This window comes from Pelophylax lessonae, assembly GCF_965119305.1.
Source record: "Pelophylax lessonae genome assembly, chromosome: 5".
Taxonomy (NCBI): domain Eukaryota; kingdom Metazoa; phylum Chordata; class Amphibia; order Anura; family Ranidae; genus Pelophylax; species Pelophylax lessonae.
In genome coordinates, this window is record NC_138772.1 from 399,997,292 (window position 1) to 400,024,284 (window position 26,993).

The 26,993-nt window shown below is 42.2% G+C and overlaps 1 protein-coding gene across 1 annotated transcript in view; it reads left to right on the forward strand.

The window, feature by feature from the left end:
* The first annotated feature begins 5,252 nt into the window (after nt 1-5,252).
* Nucleotides 5,253-26,993, forward strand: part of RBBP8 (RB binding protein 8, endonuclease) — a 145,071-nt gene continuing 123,330 nt past the window's right edge. The window contains exon 1 of the mRNA XM_082258678.1: nt 5,253-5,442. The gene's annotated coding sequence lies outside the window, so the exon portion shown is untranslated. The remainder of the gene's footprint in view (nt 5,443-26,993) is intronic.

The following is a 26,993-nucleotide window of genomic DNA, read 5'->3' on the forward strand; positions in this document are numbered from 1 at the left end:
GCTAAATATGTAGCAGACTATGATACCTGCAGCTGAATTGTCTCTGATAGGGGGCCACACTTCAGTTATTAATGTAGGAGCAATAAAAAAAAACACAATGGTTCATCAAGAAACCACTGAAGTGGTGATACGTAAAAGTAGAAACTTTTTTCAATAAGGCAGTTTGTTATGAAAAAACATCAGACTGTCCAGTTGGTTTTGTGCCAAAAGTTTCACATTTGCCCATGGCAAAGTACCAGAAAGTGTTTCTTAAAGCGGAGTTCCACCCTAGGAATACTTTTTTTAATAAAAATACCCCCGGGACAGTCAGGACTAGTACATTCCACAATGGCTAGCCTCTGATCTGTCCTGGGTTGCACTTAACTTTTAGAAGAAATACTTACCTTAAAAAAGTATTGTCCAGCGCTGCCATCTCAGGTGTGGGCAGCTTGAAGCCAGCGCGATCCTCTTCTGCATCCTCTTCCGTCTTTTTCAGTCCCACGATGCACTGCACCTGCCCTGCCGTCACTTCCGGTGCCGCAGCGTCATCCCTGCACAGCTTCTGGGCATGCCCAGAAGCTGTTTAGCAAGGTATGACGGCGCCTGCACCGGAACTGACGCATTGATTCCTGGGAGCGATGACGTTCAGCTCCCAGGAATCATTGCAAGCCAGGAAGTGACGAATCGCCGTGGCCGCCGAGGGGAGGAAGAGGAAGTAAGGTAAGTATATTTTCTTCTAAACCAGGTAAGTAAAAAAAAAAAAATTGCGATTATCCATTTGTTTTTCAGGTGACCGCGTGCGTGAAGATGGAGGTAAGTTTTATTTTAGGGTGGAACTCCGCTTAAATAATAATTGAAGAACAGCCAGAACTTCCAATAGGAACACCATTCATTTTTTTTTCCCATTTTATTAATAAATGTTGTTGTCATGTTTCTAAACTTGCAGGCTCTTTGGCTGTCTTTCTCATCTTGACATAGTGAGGGTTACTTACTAAAATTGGAGCGTGCATAATCTGGTGCAACTCTGCATTGAAACCAATTAGCTTCCAGGTTTTTTTTTGCCAAAGCTTTATTGAACAGCTGCACTAGATTCTGCGTGCACCAGTTTTAGTAAATCTCCCCCAGTGAGTCATCTAGCGAGTCGGTGACCTGGAACAAGCTACTGAAGTCTGCACAACCAGCCTGCGTATGTTTTCTAGGTCAGTAAGTAACCGTAATGCAGATTTCTTTGCACATTTAATTAAAAAAAAAAACCCTTAGATCATGAAGCAAAGTTATCACAATGTGCACCATTTTGCATACATATAAACCATAAACTTCAAACAAATTTGAAATAATAAAACAACACACAAAAGCTAAAATGTTTTGAAGATTGACAGAATTTTCCACGTCTCCCTGCACTTTTAGACCTGTTTGACAGTTATTGGCTTGTCCGTGTTACATAATTTAAAGTCAGTACAAAAAGTCAGATTTACAAGAACTAAAAATTTTTTTTTTTCCCAACTCCAGTTCCACAGCTTCTTCTTTAAAGTATGATACAAAAAATAACATGCCCTCTGGCATGATGCTAATTATCTTGACTGAAAAAATTGTTTGAGAAGAATCTTTAAATCCATTCTTTCTTTCATCAAAGAGCTCCTAAAGCATGAACAGAAATGTTGAAACAGCAATAATCTGATCATGTACAAATCTGTAGTATATTCATCGAGCAGCAAGAGACAGGGTGTGTTTGATTTAATAGCTTACTCATTCAGTTGCCAAATGAGACTCCATTAATCCATATGCTAAAGTCAGAGAAGCATTCATTACACAGCAGAATCAGAACTGCTTACACATTGGACAAATTGGTAGTTGCAAGCAAAAAGTGAATGCTCTGTAAATATGTTGTTATTTATGCTATCTGTGGTCATTTAATAGACAGACCCAACAAAAAAAAGATCTACCTTTATGTGACACCAAAATAAAGACTTTCAATCTACTGGCTCTTTAAGAAACTTAGTAAAACGTAAAGTGTTTGTAAAGACTGAAGGTTATTTTTGCCTTTGTGTATTCTATGTATGAAGGTAAAAAACCTTCAGTGTGCAGCTCCCCCTTCAGCCCCCCTAAGACTTACCTAAGCCCTAAGCCCAATCTTAAAGCAGCGATGTGCACAAGACCTGGGGCTCTCCCGAGTTTTCTTTCTCCTGATCAATCTCAGCCAGTAAGGTGGGAGCAGGGGGCAGGGCTGAGCAGTGCTCTCTGTGTCTTATGGATAGAGAGAGCCAGCTCAGGAGCGAGCACGCACGAGTACCCCCACAGCAAAAGGCTTGCTATGAAGGCACTCGGCAAGGAGGAGGGGCCCAGAGCATCAACGGGGGGGCCCGATAAGAGGAGGATCGGGGCTGCTCTATGCAAAACCATTGCACAGAGCAGATAGGTAGGACATGTTTGTTATTTTTTTTTTTCATTAAAAAAAAATTCCTTTACAATCACGTTAAAGTGGTTGTAACCCTAAAAAAAAGGATCCTGTTCCTTTAAACATGACCTATAGCAGCGATGGCGAACCTATGGCATGCGTCACACAGCTGGCATGCAGAGCCCTCTCTGTGGGCACATGAGCTAAGTTGCTGGATCGCTACCCCCCGGCAGCCGAACCTCAGAAAGAAGAGCACACTGACGCACCATCGCCAGTGTGCATGTTCGGAAATGAGTCGCGGCTCGTCCAGACTTAGAGTCTATGTAATCAACTGTACGAAAATCTTTGTGTGTGGGGAGTGGGATGAGGACGGCGAGCACAGGTGAGAGAGGAAAGGGCGCTGCACCTGCCGGGGGAGGGGGGGCGGAGACTCCTGAAGGGGCCATTTTTATATAGCGAACCAAGAGTGATTTCTTCCCGGGGATCATACATATGGAGGGGTGAGCAGAGTTCTGGACTCCAGGTTTCATTATAGTTTTATGTGTAAAGAATGATTTATAGTAAGTTTTCCTAATGATTGCATTGACTTTGGGATTCCAATCAGTGCATTTTTGGGATGTCTGGTTGTAGTGATTCCTAGAGATCAGGTTGCTTTCTTCCATTGTAGAAGTGATCTTTAGTGACATTTATTATCTCCCCCTGATGACCAGAAGTAGTAATGACTGTTCTACATACACCTGTCCTCTGGATGCAATCACATGACCTCTGACATGCTGCTCTGCACAACTAAACCCCCCATTCACACCTGAGAAGTTTGTTGTATGATTTATCAAACACACCAACGCTCATGATAAAGAACCCTATTACTGTCAATGGCCCGCCAACACCTGTGCGTTCCATCGTTTGAAAAAGCACAAAAGGTTTTTTTTGGACAGAGTCATACATTTTTAGTCTCTTAGGGCTCATTCAAAGGGGTGATCAAGCCCATCCTCTGTACAGAGCCACTGGCAGGTTTAATTCAGTGTTGTCACTTTGAAATAAACAAGTTGGATGCGTTGCAGTTTGAGCACTCGGGCTCAAAAAGGTTCGCCATCACTGACCTATAGCATAGTGCTTGTGCCATGTAATTTGTCTCATTGTATAATGTAAAATGGTTGATCCTGCCTGTTTCTGTGTCCTCCTGTGTCTGCTGACCATGGTAATCATGGCTGCTGATCCCTGATACCATGCCTCCGTCACCCCTCCCTCCCTGCCTGTCAGCTCAGTGTAAGATCCGATCTCCTCCCTGCCCTTCCTGTACACTGCCCCCTCACTAATCCAGTGGTTACACAAGGTCTATGCCTTTTGGAAGAGCTAATGCATATAGCTATGTGTTCCAGTGATAGGCACTCTAGGATATGGGCCTGTTGGTTCAAGTTTTTGGCCTGATTCACACTTTGCTATTGATCCGTTTCTGCAGTGCTTTTTGCGTGCATTTTGCATTTTTGCACACGTGTTTTTGATGCGGTTTGCATTTTTTTTTTTTTTTTGACCAATTTGTTGTTGGGTCGGGTAAAAAATGCAAATTGCCGCAAAATCGCAAAAAAGCACCATTTTGCACTTTAAAAAGTCCCCGACCCTTTACGAAAATGCAGCGGCTAAAAAAAGGTTATATGTGAATGTGTCCCATAGGAAACCATGTTAAGTGGACTGTAGTGCGTTTCTGCAAAAAGCAGTAAAATATGCATAGGTGTGAACCAGGCCTAAGTCCTCAACTTTGTATTTCAATACTATTTCAAGTCCCTAACCTGTTGTTAGCTCTATCGTTTAGTTTTGACCTTAGCACAAATGTCATCATTGCTGGCAGCATTGCATTTGATCTATACCCTTTTCTCTATCTTCCTTTTGTTTCTTTCCTTTCTTGTTCCTGTTCCTTTCAGTTCTCCCCTTATTTTCTTTTCTTAAAAAATAAAACGTCCTCTCAGTGTCTGGTGTATTATGGGTAAATGATTCAAGATGCCCGCGGAAACCTGTACAGCCTGTATTCATGGCGGCTGTTTACACCTGTTTTGCTCATGTGCAACACCCAATATCCATTGTATCTGTGTTTACTTATTTTTTCGGAGAGCTTTGTCAGTTTGTATTTTGTATCCTCTATGTAATTTGCAATAAAAAAATTATTAAACAAAAAAATATAGCACATACTGTTTGCTGCATTTGATAGAATTGTTCCTGTATTACAAAATGTAGGGCAATGTGACCATAGTAAACAAGCCCTATGTGATCATTTATTTAATTCACAACGTGTACATTACCCTGCAATTACTTCAGAAAGTAAAGTCCTATCCATTGAGTATAATATATAAAAAGATTATTTTTTTCGGCAGCCAGGAATTACACACTGTATGTTTTCCAGCAGAGAACATACACTACGTTAATTTTCATGCCTGCAGGGTACGGATTCTTGTCTGCACGTGTCTGTGCACCAGAACAATACAAATAAATGATCGTTTGAAAGAGTTTTCACTACCTCATCTGTTATTTCCTTCTGACTCCCCTAGTACTTTTGTGAGAAGAACAAACTATACTCTAGCTTAGCTAATGTATTTTAAAGGAACTTTCTGTACTTGACATGGATGCTTGCGCCACTCCCACTGGAGTCTGCAAAATTATTTTGCTGGAGGCTACAACATTCTCTCCCCATTCGTTGGGAGTTAACGAAGGAATGAATCATTCACAGAAGTGGATGGAGCTTAGTGGTGCTGAGCCACAGCATGTTGCTCTAGCCTTTGATGCAAACTGGTTGGACTTGTTCCTAGATGATTGAAGAACCGGTTTGACTGGCTTCATATGCCAACAAATTCTGGTATCATTCCATGTTACACAGAATGTAGAAACCTGCCCAGCGAGTTGAATGAAAAGCATATTAGGATATCCATTGCACGTTGTATATATGTGAGGTGTAGCTCTACTTACATACACACCAGCGGCAGCTGCCCCAGGATGGTCCAGGTTACATTTCACCATCTATGTGTGAGCCTACAGCTATAGGACTGACATACATCATTCTACAGGAACATTACACAACTGTAAGTATGTTATTAATACTTTGCTGGGAAATGGGTTTTACTTATTATACTAAATATATATACATTTTGCATATTTATGTACAATTTTACTTTACAGGGTACAACATATAAGCAATTTAGAGCATTTGATTTCTTCTAAAATGCACACCACCAAAATAAATAATTTATAGTCCCCTAATATAAAACTGCAAATTGTACAATTGATGTCAATAGTTGCTATCTTTGCAATGTACTAATGTTGTCTGTAAACATCAGCAAGACATTACCACTTGGGAAGTCAGTGCAGTATTCAATGACCATACCGTACTGGGCACAACTCAGGGCTAAGGTGGTATGACCAACTAATTGCATGCACAGAAGAGAAGACAGGTCTACTGTATTATGTTCCAGATAAACTGTATAGGAAGGCACAAAGGCAGGTTTTATCATGCCTCTGTGTCCTGGAACATTCTTTAGCCTAGGACAATAGGAACGTTCAGATCATGTTGTAAGGCAGAAATATATTTCCCAATCTCTGTCCGTTTATCTCATATCTGGAATACTCTGCCCCATCATCATTAACGTTAATAAATTAATAAATAAATTTGGACATTTTGCAGATAAAATATTAAATATCTTATCTGCTAGTGCCTACTAGTGTACATACAAAATTATAAAAAAAAATGACAGCTCTTTGAAGACATCTTTCCTCTTTTTAATTTTTGCAAATGAATTAATCTATAGAAACACCACTAGGTTATATATTCATTTATGAATAACATTGTAAATGCTTTTTTCTAAATCAAGGTATGTGAATAAAATAGCAGAACCAACCAACCATCAATAATATAGTGGTCATCGATCAAAGTTACATTTTTACCTAATCACATAAAAAAATTATTTAAAAGGCTAAGACTCTTAAGTGTGCCTTATTTGAATAATAATAAAATCCTATTTCTCTGTGTTTAAAAAACTGCTATTGTTTTATTAGGTGATTATCTCTTTATCTCACTGGAGCTGGGAAACAAGGACTTTGCTCTTCTCCACTACATGAAAGAGATGTGATAATAGGTGATAATGGGAATAGCGCAATTTCCCATTGTCATAATTCTCTGCATGTTCTGTAGAGGTGTGGCATTAAAGCCATAAAACGTTGGCATTTCATTCTTTCTTGTTTCCTTATGCTAAGGGCATCATTCATAGGATGAAAATGATACAAGATAATTAAAAACAGACATGTAGTACATACCGGTAATTTAGAATTATATATGTCAGAGTGCCTAGTGCAGGTTATTCTGCAGTTTTACTCAAAATAGTCCTTTAAACAATGCTATAAATAATGTTGAAAAACGAAATATCTGCATTTTTGTACTGTACAAAAATTATTATTTTTATCAAATTATCATATTATGATTATATTGCATTTATATAAGCAAGGTGAGACAGTTGCCCATGCTGAGTAGAAAAGCCTGCCCTGCTGGCATGCTACAGAACTTCTCAGATTTGGGCTGCTTCCTAAGGCCCCTTTCACACATAAGGTCCGTTCAGTTCTTCAGTTCAGTCACGTCAAAATGTATCAGTTTTCCATCAGTTTTCCATCCGTTTTTCATCCATTTTTCATCCGTTTTTCATCAGTTGTTATCCGTTTTTCATCAGTTGTTATCCGTTTTTCATCCGTTTTTCATCAGTTGTTATCCGTTTTTCATCAGTTGTTATCCATTTTTCATCGGTTTTCATCCGTTGTTATTCGTTTTTCATCCGTTGTCATCCGTTGTCGTCCGTTTTTCGTCCGATCCGTTTTTTTGACGGATGAAAAATAGGGCATTCATAGGACATTGACGGAAGAGGATGAAAACGGATGTTAACTGATTATCATCCGTTGTCATTCATTTTTACATAGAGATGCATTGATGTCCGTTTTTCATCTGTCAACGGATGGATGAAAAACGGACAAACGGACAGCATGTGTGAAAGGGACCTTAAGAAAACAAAATTCTTGACTTTAAACACCTTCCGTTTCAATACACCTGGAAGCAATTTACCTGGTTATAAACTGAAGTCAGTTGGGCTTTAAATCTCTGCTTTTGCAGGAAGCAGGCTGGATACTGCAGAAAATTGGTTATTCAGTATTAATGGGCATTAATGTGCTCATTAACAGACAGTGCAATCATGCTACCTTGTCAAATTGGTTAATTTCTGCATACCCAAGCATTCATTGGCAGTTTAAAGCCTGCCTTTAAGATACAGTTATAAAATATACATCCACTATATTACCAAAAGTATTGGGACACCTGCCTTTACACGCACATGAAATTTAATAGCATTCCAGTCTTAGTCCGTAGGGTTCAATATTGAATTGGCCCATGCTTTTCAGCTATAACAGCTTCAACTCTTCTGGGAAGGCTGACAAGGTTTAGGAGTGTGTCTATAGGAATGTTTGACCATTCCTCCAGAAGCACATTTGTGAGGTAAAGCACTGATGGTGGATGAGAAGGTCTGCCTCGCAGTCTTTGCTCTAATTCATCCCATAAGTGCATCCTCATCCATGTCTTTATGGACCTTGCTTTGTGCACTGGTCCAAATAATTTGGTGGAGGGGGGATTATGGTGTGGGGTTGTTTTGGTTCAGTGGTTGGGCTTGGCCCCCTTAGTTCCAGTAAAGGGAACTCCTAATGCATCAGCATACCAAGACATATTGGACAATTTCATGCTCCCAATTTTGTGGGAACAGTTTGGCGATGGCCTCTTCCTGTTTCAACATGACTGCCTTACCAACGCTCAAAGCAAGGCCCATAAAGACATAGATAAGGGAGTTTGGGGTTGAGGAACTTGATTGGCCTTCACAGAGTCCTGACCTCAACCTGATAGAACACCTTTGGGATGAATATGGAGTGGAGACTGCGAGCCAGGCCTCCTCGTCCACATCAGTGCCTGACCTCACAAATGCACTTATGGAAGAATGGTCAAACATTCCCATAGACACACTCCTAAGCCTTGTGGACAGCCTTCCCAGAAGAGTTTAAGATGTTATAGTTGCAAAGCGTGGGCCAACTCAATATTGAACCATACGGACTAAGACTGGGATGCCATTAAAGTTCATGTGCATGTTAAGGCAGGCGTCCCAATACTTTTGGTAATGTAGTGTACATTCACAAACACAGCTATGTACTGTATATATTTAATAAAATGTTAATTTTAAGGTTTTATACGCCATAAAATGTGTAAAATGTTTTATAATATAAGAAAAATACTAGAAAATGTATTGTACATAAAAAAATGTTTCTACAATCCAAAAAAGAGTTACAGTCAGAAAATGTGCTTGCTTTAGAAAAAAATGTGAAACAAAACATCTGACTCCCTTTGAAACCTGAATTCTGTCCTTGAGCTAGATTACCATGTGTATAACTGCATAGAATAATCCATTTAGCGTTTGTCCAAGCAGATAAAATTCTCTATCATCTGGTTTTTGAAGTGTAACACCATTTTTTTGTCTTGATATAAAAAAAAAAATATATATATATATATATATTAAAAAAGAATAGCGCACACATGCAAAAGAAATGACTATCAAATATGGAGACAATCCATAAATAAAAATGGGGATTTAGTCCCACCATATGGCCATATCGTACTCAAGCCCACTACTGCGTCAAAGTACCCCATTATTAGTGGGTCCTACACTATCCATGAAAAAGAGATGAATCCAGCCATTCTAACCCTTGGAGATAATACTCCTTGCTGGGAAGGATGTGCAAATGCACTACAGGGGACTCCTCCTATATCCAATTGATGGTGGACACTGATTGAGTACAGGTGTGTGTGGGGGGGTGGGGAGGGTTGCTCAACCTCGATAGTCTGGTCAGACCGAATACATAATAAACAGGCAAAAAATTTGGGGGAGCATACCCATGTATTTCTAAAGCTGCTGCAGCTATGAACCAAAAGACATGTATATTAAAAAAGAATAGTGCGCAAATGCAAAAGAAATAACTACCAAATCTGAAGACAATCCATAAATAAAAATGGGGGTTTGGTCCCACCATATGGCCATATCGTGCTCAAGCCCACCACTGCGTCAAAGTACCCCATTATCAGTGGGTCCTACACTATCCATAGAAAAGGGGTGAATCCAGCCTCTCTAACCCTTGGAGACAACACTCCTTGCTGGGATAGATGTGCTAATGCACTACAAAGGACTCCTCCTTTGTAGTCCAGAATCACACTAGCAGTGCAACGTTATGTCTAATAAGTCCAGATATGATGGGCGCAATGCTGCTAAATAATTTTAGTAACTAAGCCTGTTACTGTCCAATAGGCAGGGTAGGTGAATAGATCTCCAGTATTCAGTGCTCAAATGATCACACTGTGCACCTCCACTGCACCTCAGTGATGCCCCTATGGCAATGCTCACTCACCAGATATGACTTTAAAATTGCGCCTTTAATAACAAGACCACACCAATATATGTGTCTCCAGATGAAATCCTTATCTCGCTCCTCACCAAGTCAGGAACTTCCACGCCCTCCGTAGAAGTCCTTTAATGACGAAACGCGTTAGAGCGTGAGCACGTGGTCACCACGGTAACCAACGTCTGACGTCACACCACGGAACTCTGCTGCCTAGGTACCGTTCGGCGCAGACGGACAGCTGTGTTGGCTCAGGAGCGTAAGGTTATTGCTACATGTTTTCAATGCCCTATGTTTTATGGTTAAATGTGAGTGTACTATACAGAGGAAAAGGGGACAATTTTAATTAATAAATGGTGTATACATGTTACGCTAGGAGTCCTCCTCCTCCTCTGTTTACATGTCACCTATACGATCTGGGAGCTTGATTGGGATAATTCCCATAGTTTACTGAGCAGTGTCTGGAGACAAGTGGAAGATCCTGACTTGGTGAGGAGCGAGATAAGGATTTCATCCGGAGACACAGATATTGGTGTGGTCTTGTTATTAAAGGCGCAATTTTAGAGTCGTATCTGGTGAGTGAGCATTGCCATAGGGGCATCACTGAGGTGCGGTGGAGGTGCACAGTGTGATAATTTGAGCACTGAATACTGGAGATCTATTCACCTACCCTGCCTATTGGACAGTAACAGGCTCAGTTGCTAAAATTATTTAGCATCATTGCTCCCATCATATTTGGACTTATTAGACATAATGTAGCGCTGCTAGTGTGATTCTGGACTCAAGTATGTTTTTTTGAGCCAATATTGCACCTGTGTTATATACGATTGCTAATTTAATAGCAGCAGCTATCCTTTTAAGGGATTTATGATTTTATTTGATTTGATTTGATTTAAGTGTTAATATTAATAGTGCTGGGTGAGTGGGGATAGTAGTGTAAGTATAACTGCACCTTACTTCTTGGACATACATTTTTCATCAAACAGTTGACACTTTCAAGCACTATTATGGAATAGAGGATTTGCATTCTCCAGTACATTGCCATGGTCATCACCATAAACATGTTAAGCTTTCAGTAGGTGCTGTAGGCAATTCAGAAAAAACAGAACTTGCAGAACTGAATATTTTTATGTGCTTAATTGCCCAAGTCCATCTTTTTAAATGGCACATACAGTATATTCAAATAAATTCAATTTTACAACCTATTCACACATCCAGTGTGTTTAATTACTACTGTTTGACTGTGGGCTTTTAACAATATACACGTATCTCATTACTTACTATTACTTATTACTTTGACTTATTCAGGGCTGTGCTGGGAGCAGATGCTTCCCAAGGTGGCCATCTTTGCTCTGGGGCAGGGGCAAACATTGTTGGTAGGTTTATTTAATAGAAAATAGTAAATAATGTTAAAATGTGTGTATTGCATTTGATTAATGTAGTCTTATTTATAATGTACCTACACACACATAGGCAGTCAGGCCTGTTAAAAGTGCTCAGTGACTTTTAATTTTCAATTTTTTAACTGACTGGCTCCGCCTCACTGAAGAGACTCTGCCACTGCGCCTGCCTGTTGAGCAAGTGCAGCGACCAGGAAGGGAGCTCAGAAATGCTGGGCCTGTGGATTTACCAGACTCAGCGTTCTTGAGCTGCACTGAGGATAAACTTTTCAGTATGGACTCTCTGACCCCCCCCCCCCCCGCCCAAAACAAATTAAGCTCTCCAGGTTTATTAAACAATACAGATACAATACAAATTTTGCTCTCAAATTCATGTATGTATTAGTTCATGGACTATCTTGCACATGGGTACACAGCAGGAGCATTAAGACACATACTTTATGTATCACAGAGACCTGACCGACCAGTAAGGGTTGGGTTCATGCGTGTTCGGATCCTGGTCCCAACCCACCTAAACAATCCTGCCAGGAAGCCATCACTGCCTACCACCAATTATAGGCAGTGCAGATTTTGGGGGCCGCAGCTGCACATACACATGCCCTGACAAGGCTGCTCATGAATGGCGGTGTGCAGTGACAGCTTCCTGGTGGGATTGCTCAGATGGGTTGGGAATAGGATTCGAACACGCCTGAGCCCATCACTATTGGTCAGGACCACCCATCTTTTCATACAAAATTTGCTCACTTCCCAAATAATCCCATTTAACCACCCAAAATTTTCCATAAATCATTGCTTACTTCAAGTAAATGAATCAAAGAAATGCATAAGCTATTGCTCTTTTCCTGAAAATGATAGTTGTCTGACTGTGTATTTCATAATTTATTTATTGTTTTAAAGTTGCTCAGTTATTTACTAATTAGGATGTTTATACCACCCACCTGTGTGTGAGAAGAAGTGTATTAATGAGTATGTGGTAATGGCAGCCAGTTATGATTAAGGTCACCTTGTTGGCAGAAACAGGTCAGCATAACTGTTTGGAACTCCGTGTTTGCTTTGAAATAAACATTCACAAAGATTTGCTGCTGTATACTGGTATTCTTCCATTTTCCTTATGGACTATGGGTGGACAGGAGGTTAGGGTTGAGAACTGGTGTTTCCAAAGTCTGAGTAAGACAAGGAGGTAGAACCATTTGGTGTTTGGCTGTGTCTGGTTTTAAACCCTAACAATAGACATCTATTACTATCTATTTAGTTTGTTATATATAGCATTAAAGGTAGTTTGTTATACCAGTTGGATATAGGAGCACAAAAATCTTGTTGATGCTATAAGAAATATTGTGAGCTGATAACTTTGTGTGCTTCATTCTTAATAGATACATTGTAAATTAGCAGGTGCTAATTAAAAAGGAAAAAAAAAAGTGAATGCAGCCACCACATCTGAGGACTTGAGGGCTGCAGTATATTACAATTTTTTTTCTTCAGTTTGGATAAACTTTAAATACCTCTAAGATAGGTTGAAATTCCTTATTTCTATACTTGCTCCAGGTCAGTCACTCACAAAGCAGTGCAGTCAATGCATCAGCATTTAACCCCATGCATCCACCATTTTCGGAAGAAGAGGTCAACAATGGCAACCCAAATACATTTTTCATGACAGGCCTACTTTAAAGGCTCCTTGAAAATCCATTTTTACTTTAATACACATAACTATATGTAGATAATATAGAAGCATCACTTCCGGTTCCCACATCGAGGCTTGGATTGCATAGCGCTCCGGACGCTCGACTTCCCTGCCTATATATCACCCACGTTTGTGAGTACTTTTACCCTGCCTTATCAGAATAAAGCACTGTATTTACAGTCTCACACTATGTGCCTCTTTATCGTTTGATCCCTTGCTTTATACACACCGCGGACCCCCGGAGTGGACACCCCTGAAATTCCAAAAGACCCATACAGTACACAGTCGATATCCTTTAACCCTTGGACCACCAGGGACCTTCCCAGCTGTCCCCCCCCAGGACCTGGAGTAGGAGGGAGAATTATCCATCTCACATACCCACCTTATACCCCTGTGTGGGGTGGGTATTTCTGGTGAGTGTGTTACCTATTATAGGGGTCACGGTTCACCTCACTACCCACCACGGGGTTATCCATTGGTGTGTACAGGACACACGAAGAAATCTGTTACAGCTTCCTAGAATATGAGCACCCATCACTGCTTCACTAAATAGAGACTCATCTATTTTTTGGACATTGGATACTCATGTTGGGTGTCTTGAGCACATGTCACTTTATTATCACTATTTAAATTATTCCCCCTTATTTACCAGTCACGTTATTTTATTTAATTTGCACAGGTAACTTTAATCATTGGGGACTATTTGAGTTACTTTCCAAGCACGATTGCACATAGATCTATATGTATTATGTTGTATTAAGTTCTATACACTTATACTGTATTATTATTGTCAGCATTCACTCTAGCACTTGTCACTTTATATAGATATATCACTTATGCACGGTTATAATTGTTTATGATTATTTATTGGTTATATCACACTTGTGCAATATTTTACCTGACATTCAAGTGTCATTTACATCCATTTTTTATATGTACAGCATTAGGCACCTTAAGGGTGAATTACACATACTTGGCACTTTGACACAATAGCTACCTCATTTATATATTGGGTCTATATCTGTTACACGTGACTAGTGATAGCACTAACAAATAAACCCCTTTTCTTGGACTATTAGACAGCGCCACCCCCTACCTCTTTCTTATATGTAGATAAACCATGGTTTGGGTTATAGGTTGGTTAGAAACCGATACACACTGCATCCACTATATATATAGGGTCAGGGCTTATATTTCTTAAAGAATAAGTGCAGGTACTTTCTCCACGCTGACCTACCTCTGAGTGTGGCCCCCTTATCCCTTATCACTATAGTATTGCTCCTTTTAGAGAACACAGAGCTAAGTATCATTTTGTGTGGTTAAGTAAATTGTACGGAATTGGTCAATGATAATAAATCCCCCCTCCCCCCCCCCCCCCAGGAAAAATGCTCCTGCTCCTTCACAGCAACAATAGACCCCCAGAAACAATAGATCTGCCTCAGCAACAAAAGATACCCCAGCAGCCAGCATCAATAGACCCTCCCCCTCAACAGTGGATACCCCCCCCCCAACAACATAAGAATCACAGAGAAAAAGATCTCCCACCAGCAACAATATATCCCCCCGAAAAGATACATCGCTCCAGAAACAATTGACATCCCCAGCACACCCCAGCCCCCTTTGCCAGTACATACATTCTGTGCTGGAGGTGCCAGAACTGCATTCAGTGCGTTCCCACTGAAAAATAAAGCCATGTATAGGGTTCCTTTTACCAGCTGCTATTCTACCCAGCTCAGTAATGACATACATCACAGTTTACAAGCCACTACTGTCTTAGAGATATTTTATTTTATCCAGCTGTCACATTTATGTACAGTGGAAGTTCTGCAAATTACACGGAACGTTAAATATTAACTTCAAATACTATGTAACATAAAGACCAGTTGTTTAACTTGTACTTGTTTTTTAACCTCAGTAGGTTTAAAGGACATTTATTTGTAAAATATAATTACCACATACTATATAGATTATTTTTTAAAGAATCCAAATGCTACATTATTAATGGTCTATGACACAGACATCACATTAGAGAAACTAAGCATGGCACTAAGCACATTATGCCCCCCCCAATTTACCTCCTCGATAAACAATGGCTGTTTTGCTCATGCGGAATAGGTCATCACTCTGAGCAGTCACCATCTGCACAGATCTTTTCAATTTATCCGATATACAGTATCTCACAAAAGAGAGTACACCCCTCACATTTTTGTAAATATTTTAATATCTTTTCATGTGACAACACTGAAGAAATGACACTTTGCTACAATGTAAAGTAGTGAGTGTACAGCTTGTATAAAAGTGTAAATGTATTGTCCCCTCAAAATAACTCAACACACAGCCATTAATGTCTAAACTGCTGGCAACAAAAGTGATTACACCCCTATGGGAAAATGTCCAAAGTGGGCCCAATTAGCCATTTTCCCTCCCCGGTGTCATGTGACTCATTCGTGTTACAAGGTCTCAAGTGTGAATGGGCAGAAGGTGTGTTAAATTTGGTGTTATCACTCTCACTCTCTCATACTGGTCACTGGAGGTTCAACATGGCACCTCATGGCAAATAACTCTCTGGGGTTCTGAAAAAAAGAATTGTTGCTCTACATAAAGATGGCCGACGCTATGAGAAGATTGCAAAGACCCTGAAACTGAGTGGCAGCACGGTGGCCAAGACCATACAGCAGTTTAACAGGACAGGTTCCACTCAGAACAGGCCTCGCCATGGTAGTCCAAAGCAGTTGAGTGAATGTGCTCAGCGTCATATCCAGAGGTTGTCTTTGGGAAATAGACGTATGAGTGCTGCCAGCATTGCTGTAGAGGTTGAGGAGGTGGGGGGGGGGGGGGTCAGCCTGTCAGTGCTCAGACCATACTCCGCACACTGCATCAAATTGGTCTGCATGGCTGTCTTTCCAGAAGGAAGCCTCTTCTAAAGATGATGCACAAGAAAGCACACAAACAGTTTGCAGAAGACAAGCAGACTAAGGACATGGATTACTGGAACCATGTCCTGTGGTCTGATGAGATCAAGATAAACCTATTTAGTTCAGGTGGTGTCAAGCGTGTGTGGCAGCAACCAGGTGAGGAGTACAAAGACAAGTGTGTCTTGCCTACAGGCAAGCATGGTGATGGGAGTGTCATGGTCTGGGGCTGCATGAGTGCTGCCGGCACTGGGGACCTACAGTTCATTGAGAGAACCATGAATGCCAACATGTACTGTGACATACTGAAGCAGAGCATGATCCCATCCCTTTGGAGACTGGACCGCAGGGCAGTATTCCAACATGATAACGACCCCAAACACACCTCCAAGATGACCACTGGCTAGCTAAAGAAGCTGAGGGTAAAGGTGATGGACTGGCCAAGCATGTCTCCAGACCTAAACCCTATTGAGCATTCGTGGGGCATCCTCAAACTGAAGGTGGAGGAGCGCAAGGTCTCTAACATCCACCAGCTCCGTGATATCGTCATGGAGGCGTGGAAGAGGACTCCAGTGGCAACCTGTGAAGTTCTGGTGTACTCCATGCCCAAGAGGGTTAAGGCAGTGCTGGAAAATAATGGTGGCTACACAAAATATTGACACTTTGGGCCCAATTTGGACATTTTAAATTAGGGGTGTACTCACTTTTGTTGCCAGCGGTTTAGACATTCAGTGCTGGTTCACACATATGCGATGTCAAACATTGCATGTAATTCGCAGCGCACTGCTCTGCAAATCAAATGCGATGTCTGTGCAATGCCAATTCAGCCATACAGATTGTATGGCAGAATTTGCATCGCATTCGGACCAAAGTCGCACAGGACCCTTTTTTGGTCCGCACCAGAACCAGATCGCATGGTTGTTTACACCTATGTGATCCAATTCATGTCCGAATTGACAGTTGGCACTGCGATGTGCGAACTGATCTGGGGGTGTCGTTAACCTTATTTTGACACCCCCCAGCGATACGCATATGGAAATGTGAACTGCTTGTGAGTCAATTGCGATGCGGGACCCACAGTGGATTTTCAGGGTTCCCACATCGCATATGTGTGAACCTGGCACTAATGCCTGTGTGTTGAGTTATTTTGAGGGGACAGCAAATTTACACTGTTATACAAGCTGTACACTCACTACTTTACATTGTAGCAAAGTGTAATTTCCTCAGTGTTGTCACATGAAAAGATATAATAAAATATTTACAAAAATGTGAGGAGTGTACTCACTTTTGGGAGATACTGTAGAATACAGCATTAAATAGCAGTGTTTGTGTATTACAACCCTGTCCATCATAAAGGTAAATGGAGGCCATTGTGTGATATGTGTGGGAACAAACTATCAGCAATCACATTTCATTGTTCTGACTTCTCTAACTGATGACGGGTAACATTGGATTGGCTGCCAGAGGTTAGTGCATTTAATATATCTGTAGCACTAAATATAGTTAAATAAACCAATTTATATTCACCTATTAAATTTAATTTAGTTACAGGTATAGACCCAAGTGGATTACACCCCTGTATTCTTACTTCTCTGAGTATAGTACAAGGCACTTCTAAAACAAAAGTCCTTACCACAGCAATTATAATCAATACAATCGAAAGGGGTCTAAGGCTGGTCATACATGCATTACATGCATACATGGATTAATCCAGAGGCGTAACTAGAACCTTCAGGGCCCCGGGGCAAGAAACCATAAAGGGCCCACCGGACCCCTTCCCTTCAAGCCTGGGGCCCTTCCCACTGATCCTGGGGCCCTTTACTCTCATTGCGGGGCCCTTTATTACGGTCCCGCAGTTGGACCCTTTCACAAGTTCTGCAGTGGGCCCCCTTCCTGCCATCTTGGGGCCTCACCACGGTGGTGGAATGCCAGGGCCCGGTCGCAAGTGTGACCTTTGCTATCCTGGAAGTTCACCCACTGGTGTCAGTAGTTTTTATGTTTTTGGTATTTTAATTGTATTCTTTTTTATCATTTTATTTTATTTTTTTACAATGTCACTGACTATGACTCTGTCCATTCAGAAAAGGAAGGAGCTGGTAAATTACATATTTACCGACCCCTTCCTGGTTCTCTATTGTGACACATCCCCTGCAGCAGGGACGGTAGCACAGTGGGGGGGGGGGCAGCACAGTAGAGGGGGGGGGACCAGGGGAGCACACAGGGGCCCAGAGACAGCAGAACACAAGTGAACTGGATAGGAGGAGTGGCGGGGGCAGCATACAGAGGAACCAATCTCCATTTTCCTCCTGCAGTTATGGGAGGAAAAAAGAAGACAGTGATTTCTCTACATGCTGCCCCCGCCGCCCCTCCTATCCAGGTGTACAGGGGAGCATGGAGCATGGGGCCCGGTTGCAATTGCAACCCCTGTAGTTATGTCCCTGGATTAATCCACTTATACAATGTTCCTATAGATTTACCAAAAACCATATAATATTGGGTCAAAACTAAACAATTGTATCCAATTAGGCAGGCCCTTGCACTACATAGTTCAGGGTAAATCTAAAGGAAAATTGTACGAGAACATTGAACATGTATGGCCAGCCTTAGCCACTGCTTTCCCTATAATGTAACCTAATTGCAGAAATTAACCACTTGCCGACTGCCCTATACCAGATTTACTGCTCCAGAATCACCTATATACACTGACTAGCCACTTTATTAGGTACACCTGTTCAAATTGCTAATTAGCCAATCCCATGGCAGCAACTTAATGCATTTAGACATCTAGACGAGGTAAAGACAACTTGCTGAAGTTCAAACCCAGCATCAGAATGGGGAAGAAAGGGGATTTAGGTGACTTTGAACATGGCATTATTGTTGGTGCCAGACAGGCTGGTCTGAGTATTTCAAAAACTGCTGATCTACTGGGATTTTCACACACACAACCATCTCTCAGGTTTACAGAGAATGGTCCAAAAGAGAGAAAATATCCAGTGAGTGGCAGTTGTGTGCACGAAAATGCTTTGTTGATGTCAAAGGTCAGAGGAGAATGGGCAGACTGATTCGAGATGATAGAAAGGCAACAGTAACACAAATAATCACTCATTACATCCAAAGTATGCTGAATACCACCTCTGAATGCACAACCCATCGAACCTTGAAGCAGATGGGCTACAGCAGCAGAAGACCACACCGGGTGCCACTCCTGCCAGCTAAGGAACTGAGGCTCCAATTCACATAGGCTCGCCAAAATTGGACAAAAGAAGATTGGTAAAAATGTTGCCTGATCTGATGAGTCTCGATTTCAGCTGGTGGCATAAACAACATGCAAGCAAGGATCTATCCTGCTTTGTATTAACGGTTCAGGCTGGTGGTGTAATGGTGTAATGGCACACTTTGGGCCCCTTAGTACCAATTGAGCATTGTTTAAAGCATAACTCCACTTTTGTTAGGAAAAAACATTCCCCTCTGGGTGATCTATGTACATTGCAAGGATTATAGCAAACTTTTTTGCAGATTCTTATGCCCCGTACACACGTGCAGATTATCTGAAGACTTTTGTCTGCAGACTTACCAAAACCATATAATATGAGGTCAAACCTAAACACTTTCAATTTGTATGCAAACCGGCAGGCCCTTGCACTACATAGAAAAGGTAAATCTGAAGACAAAATTCTTCAGATAATCTGCACGTGTGTACGGGGCATTACTCTGGAGAAATCAAAAAGTTTGTTCCTCTGTGCTGAGTGGGTCTAATGGGAGTGGTTTCATAATTATCAATCAGCTGTGCAGCTGCAAAGCACTAATAAGGAAATCTACTGGGCCTGCATCCCTTTAGACGTGTTCCTATTGGGAGTATCTCACCAAGAATGACATTTTTGTTGCAGGGGATGCCAGAAATCTGACTTGTATCTTTTTTTCTGGGAAAATTGATGAGCCAATCACACAAGCAGGAAATTATGTTTCTGGGGTGTGGTCAGTTCACATTCTGTGTACAGAACACCTCCAGGTAGCCATATTGCATTTCGTACCTTGAGAACGTCATTTATGACGAAACGTACGTCGGTCGCGGCGTGCTGACGTCACCTCTACGAGACGAGACGATACTCAGGCGGGTGTTTGAAGCCGACTGGCCGGCGGCTCCAATTCAGCGCTATTCCTGTGTACTTTTGTAAGTGCAAATTTTTGGTTTTATTTATTTTATTAAATGGTTTCACGCTATGGGCTCTCCCCCCCCTTATTATTTATCCTATGTAATATCGCGGAGCATCTGTGCGGATCAGCTTTATTGCCAAGGGAGTGTCTATGTTCATTCACCTGTGGATTGCCATACATCAGTTTCCCTGATTGATACATGCAATTGGTTGCTGATATCTGGTAAGCAGGAATTTCTGGTGGTGGCTCTATTTTTTGAGTGATTTATATCGCATGATCCACTAATATCTGGTAATTATTTTGATATCACGGAGGTGGTTCTTCATTCCCAATCTTTCACTGAGATATGTTATGCTTACCTTTTTCTTTTTTCTGGTAAGCGGCCTATGTTGGTGGTGGTGTACACCTATTATTTTCTTCATTCACACGGGTGATTAGAATTTTTATGCAGTATCACGCTATGTACATTTTTTGTCTCATCACCATATTCACCGATTCACAATTCTGAGTGGAGATCATCTGACAGGAGTCATCTACAAAGTTCCACTGGTCTGGTTTTTGTTTACACCAACGCTCATTTTACTGCTACTTCTGGTAAGCAGTACCTATTCACATTGAATTTTTCTGTGTCGTGTTGGATTGGACTTTAACAGTTTATTCATCATTTAATACTTTGGACTATTATTTTCTGGGACTTACCACTTTATTTAATAGACCTATCATATATGGTCTATGTCATTTAGCGCAGCTTTTTCCCACTATTAGCCATATTGCATTGCATTTTGAGAAAATTACAACAGCTGCAGATTGAAAAGGAAAGGTAATTTTTAATAACATTCAATTACAATATGATTTGTGTCATAATTGTATACGCTATATTATTTTTTCTTTATTTGCTATTTTTTTTTCCATACGAAAGTGGAGTTACCCTTTAAATGCCGAAGACTACCTGAATATTGTTGTTGACCATGTCCAACTCTTTATGACTACATTGTATCCATCTTCTGATGGCTACTTCCAGCAAGATAATGTACCGTGTCACAAAGCTCAAATCATCTCACCACTGGTTTCTTGAACATGACAGTGAGGTCACTGTACTCCAATGGCCTCTACAATCACCAGATCTCAATCCAATAGAACACATTTGGGATGTGATGGAATGGAAGATTCACATCATCATGGATATGCAGCCAACAAATCTGCATGCAGCAGCTGCGTGATCCTCTCATGTCAATATGGACCAAAATCTCTAAGGAATGTTTTCAACATATTGTTAAATGTATGTCACGAATAATTAGAGCAGTTCTGAAGGCAAAAGAAGGTCCAACCCAGTACTAGCAAGGCGTACCTAATAAAGTATCCGGTGAGTGTATAAACATGATTCTGCACTTCCACATAGGGAGCAGGCATGCACACCTCCTCTGCTGTGATTAGTCACAGCGGATGCCAACCAATGAATGTTCGCAGGCACCCACTGATTGGCGAGTAGAGACACAGGACAGAGCTGTGCCTATGTAAACAAGACAGAGCTCCTTTCTGACAGGGAGGGGGGGGGGATGGATTCTGTGTTCCTGCAAAGCAGAGACTAGAATCCATCTCTTCCCCTAGTAAAAACAGCACACAAAGTACACAAAAACACTGGTTAGGCACTCATTTAACCCTTTGTTCACCCTAGATGTTTACCTTCTATCCAGCCAGTGTCATTAGTACAGTGACAGTGCATATTTTTAGCACCGATCATGGTTTTCGTGTCACTGGTTCCCACAAAGTGTCAAAAGCTTCAGTTAGTGTCAGATTGTCAACTGCAATATTGCAGTCACTCATCAACGCCATTACCATTACTGGTATAAAGATTAAAAAATAAAAATAAAAATTGCAGTATACAGTATCTCACAAAAGTGAGCACACCCCTCACATTTTTGTAAATATCTTTTCATGTAAAACTGAAGAAATTACACTTTGCTACAATGTAAAGTAGTAAGTGTACAACTTGCATACTAGTGTAAATTTGCTATTCCCCTCAAAATAACTCAACACACAGCCATTATTGTCTAAACCACTGGCAACAAAAGTGAGTACACCCCTTAGTGCAAATGTCCAAATTGTACCCAAAGTGCAAATATTTAGTGTGGCCACCATTATTTTCTAGCACTTCCTTTACTCTCTTGGGCATGGAGTTCACCAGAGCTTTACAGGTTGCCACTGGAGTCCTCCTCCATGACGACATCACAGAGCTGGTGGATGTTTTGAGACCTTGGGCTCCTCCACCTTCCATTTGAGGATACCCCACAGATGCTCAATAGGGTTTAGGTCTGGAGGCATGCTTGGCCAGTCCATAACCTTTACCCTCAGCTTCTTTAGCAAGACAGTGGTTGTCTTGGAGGTGTGTTTGGGGTCATTATCATGTTGGAATTGTCAACTTCTCACGTACCTGACTGATAGTGCAGAGGAAGGCCTCCCTTACGTATCTGACTCGCGGCCCCTGGTAGAGCAGACAGGTGGCACGGGAGAGCAGAATGGTATGAGGGCCTGGCGGGACAGCTGTTGGACGGGCAGCTCCAAGGTCCCAGATGCTTTACAAGGAGACAACCAGCAGGTAGGAGGATCCAAACAGCAGGCAGGCAGAAGGACGGAACGCCCGAGTCCACACTCACTCTGGGGGCTCACAGGCAAACATATCAGTTTACAGGCCGGGTCAACAACAGGCAGGCGGCGTGGAATCCAAAGGAGCATGCAGGTTCATGGTCAGAGGGGAGCCGAGGTTAGGTGCAGGCAGAAAGCAAGGGGAGTCCTAAAGTCAAGCCGGGTCGTACAGGAGATCAATCACAGAAGCAGGTAAACTGGAGCAGGGGTCACAGGAAGCTGCAGATCAGACAGCAAAGACATAATGCTGCTGACGAGTTTAAATAAGGCAGCCTGTTGCCAATCACTGCAATTAGTCTGCAGACTCTGCACTAAGTTAACCCTTAGGTAGCAGACCCATGACAGGAATACTGCCCTGCGGCCCAGTCTCCGTAGGGAAGAGGATCATGCTTTGTTTCAGTATGTCACAGTACATGTTGGCATTCATGGTTCCCTCAATGAACTGTAGGTCCCCAGTGCCGGCAGCACTCATGCAGCCCCAGACCATGACACTCCCACCACCATGCTTGGCTGTAGGCAAGACACACTTGTCTTTGTACTCCTCCCCTGGTTGCCACCCCACACGCCTGACACCATCTGAACCAAATAAGTTTATCTTGCTCTCATCAGACCATAGGACATGGTTCCAGTAATCCATGTCCTTAGTCTGCTTGTCTTCAGCAAACTGTTTGCGGGCTTTCTTGGACATCATCTTTGCAAGAGGCTTCCTTCTGGGACGACAGCCATGCAGACCAATTTGATGCAGTGTGTGGCGTATGGTCTGAGCACTGACAGGCTTACCCCCCACCCCTTCAACCTCTGCAGCAATGCTGGCAGCACTCATACGTCTATTTCCAAAAGACAATCTCTGTATATGACGCTGAGCACATGCACTCAACACCTTTGGTCGACCATGGCGAGGCCTGTTCTGAGTGGAACCTGTCCTGGTAAACCGCTATATTGGCCACCGTGCTGCAGCTCAGTTTCAGAGTCTTTTCCATATTCTTATAGCCTAGGCCAGTGATGGCAAACCTTGGCACCCCAGATGTTTTGGAACTGCATTTCCCATGATGCTCATGCACTCTGCGGTGTAGCTGAGTATCATGTATAGCAATGTTTCCAGGCATTGAGCCTGATGTGGGTCTGCCATGGTTACCGTTAACACCAACAGCACATTTAAGCTGATTACCCAAGTGTGAGATCTGAGACAATGAACAGTCCGGCATCTTTGGTTTGTTTTGTTTATTTTATATGGGGATAGGAGAAGGGAATGAGTGGGATACTCCTCTGGCCCAACTAGGTACAAATTGGGACACTTGAAGAAAAATGCCTTTAAACGCTGGCTTAACGCCAGCTGGATGCCAACCAACGCTTGCTGGCGCTTGTAGATATGACTTGCTGTCACTGAACTGAAGACTGACTTCTGACACTCTGGTTAGCTCAAAAGTCCTTTACACTGCTTCCTTCAGTCCTTCCTGACTGAGGTAGCCACTTGTAGACACTGCTGCAACTCTCAACACTGTAATACTGTATACTTCAGGGCCCAACCGCTGGCACCCCCTTTACTCTTCAGGGTTAACACTGCACCCCCTTTACTTTATTCCTGCACCGGCTAGCTAGCTCCTGGATCCCTCTGACCTTCTCTGGAGTGGTCCCCTCTGACTAGGCAGACCCCCAGGGACAGTTCGCACTACTCAGAATGCTTTCCTGGAACTCGATCCCTCACAGCTCCACTAGTCCTCAGCACACTGGATCCTTCTGGCAGCTCAGCTCAGCCCTGTAATCCCTCAGGCCAGCCGCCTGGGATACCTGATTCTTCCTGACAGGAGGATAGACAGCCGTGCCTTCCCTCCTGGGACTCTGCTTCCCGCTAAAGACCACCTGTCATGTGCTCCCGACAGACTTATACCCCCTCCCAGAATGCTCTACGGCAGAATCTGCCCTTCCAGGATGGATACATGCCCTGGTGTGCTATTGATCAGGTTTCCTCCACTGCCCATTGGGACACAATGGAGAAACTCCTCAACTCAACAGGCACACCTGGGAACACATGCCAGCCTAGCTGAAAATCATGGCCATGTTGATAAGCAGACAAGGCCCACTATGCTTTACCTAGCACCTACATTGGAGGGTGCTACATCGGGAAATGTAGTTCCAAAACATCTGGAGTGCCAAGGTCCACCATCACTGGCCTAGGCTATCTTTATGTAGAGCAACAATTCTTTTTTTCAGATCCACAGAGAGTTCTTTGCCATGAGGTGCCATGTTGAACTTCCAGTGACAAGTATAAGCGATAACACCAAATTTAACACACCTGCTCCCCACTCACATTTGAGACCTTGTAACACTAAAGAGTCACATGACACCAGGGAGGGAAAATGGCTAATTGGGCCCAATTTGGACATGTTCACTTAGGGGTGTACTGACTTTTGTTGCCAGCGGTTTAGACATTAATGGCTGTGTGTTAAATTATTTTGAGGGGACAGAAAATGTACACTGTTATACAAGCTGTACACTCACTACTTTACATTGTAGCAAAGTGTTATTTCTTCAGTGTTGCCACATGAAAAGTTATAATAAAATATTTACAAAAATGCAAGGGGTGTACTCACTTTTGTGAGATATTTTATATACCTTAATTTGTAGACGCTATAACTTTTGTGTAAACCAATCAATATACACTTATTTTACCAAAAATATGAAGCAGAATATATACTGACCTAAATTTATGAAGGAATTTGTTTTTTTATTTTTTATTTTTTTTATTAGATATGTTTTATCGCAGAAAGTAATAAATATTGTTTTTTTTCTTTATTTTGTAAAATTGGCCTCATAGTGTTAAGATGTTTGCCTCTTTCTAGTGACCAGTGAACCTGTTATAGTGATGGAACTATAAAAAAAGTGTGAGGACAAAGCTTAGCAGCAAGTGCCAACACTGCCTGGAAGTGTCAAATCTTTAGTTGTCAGAATGGCCCAATATTAGGCCATTACTTGGGCATGATTAAGTCTTGAAGGTGCTACAGGTATGCAGAGAAACCTTTAGGTGCCTTAACTTTATACCTGAAACAGTTGGCCCCTCACCTCCAAAGGCAGAGTCTCCTTAATCTTATATCATACTGTATAGGAGAGTAAGAATGTATAACCTAGGATGGCCCAGCATTTAGCAATGACTTTGACACAATGGCTTTATGTGCAGGAACCTCTAGATGCCTACACCTCAAATCTGCAGCAGTTGGTCCCTTCCCACACCTTGGAAGATTCTCTTTAATGTTATCATACTGTATATAGCGCAAAAACCCTTAACTCGTCCCGCTATTTGTCCCAAGTTCTATTCCCTGTTAAGGGCAAGCAACTGTAGCTTCCCAGTCTCTACCAGTACCAGGCAGATAGTGTCTTTGTCTGTATTTATTGCTTATTAAACTTGGGTAGAGTGCAGGGTAAGCCTTGTAATACTCCAGAATTAGTACAAAAGGCAATGGAGGACTCTCTCTAACTGTATTGTCTCTTCTGGATGCAGCCACCCTCTTGGAGGAAGTGACTAGTGAACCCCAGCTCAGGGGACTCCATTGCAAAGGTAAGGCCTGAGCTGGCAACTTGGATTAACTTTCCCAAAGGTTGGCAAGGACAGTCTCTAGGATCTTTTTTGGCTTGTACTCACTGTGGCCTGGGTGCTTGAATGCTTTCCTGCAGTATCACCTAGTTCCTATACTGTGTGCCTCCAGGTTAGATAGTCTGTGGGCTTCCTTCAACTGCTTTCAGGAACTCTGGATGTGGGTCCCCTAACTCTAGCTGGGACCCAGATGGCCTCTTCTACTCTTCAGCTTTATGCCCCATACACACGTGCAGATTATCTGCAGACTCTTGTCTGCAGACTTACCAAAACCATACAATATGAGGTCAAACCTAAACACTTTCAATTTGTATGCAATCCGGCAGGCCCTTGCACTACATAGAAAAGGTAAGTCTGCAGACAAAAGTCTGCAGATAATCTGCACGTGTGTATGGGGCATTAGAAACAGCCCTAATGCTGGGTCTTCTCCCACAGGGCAAATATCCTGCTGTTCCAGCCTATTTATACACACCTCAGCCCCCCTACTGGCCATTCTTCCTGCCAAGGATTGGCTAAGGCTGCATGAATGTGCAGGTGAGGGTCTGCCTTCTCCACCTACTAAATTCTGGAACCTACCACAATCCAGGGGAAAGCAGCAGAGCCTGCAACCAGCAGAACCCAGAACAGCCAAAAGCAATCCAACTTTGCTCCACTGGCTACAGAGGAGCCAAAAAAACTAAATTTGCCTCAAACTGTTAGCAACCTAGCTAGGAAGGTGCTACATGTATAAAGTATACAACTTTCAATTGATGTATCAATAATATAAACATAGAGCACAGACTATCTA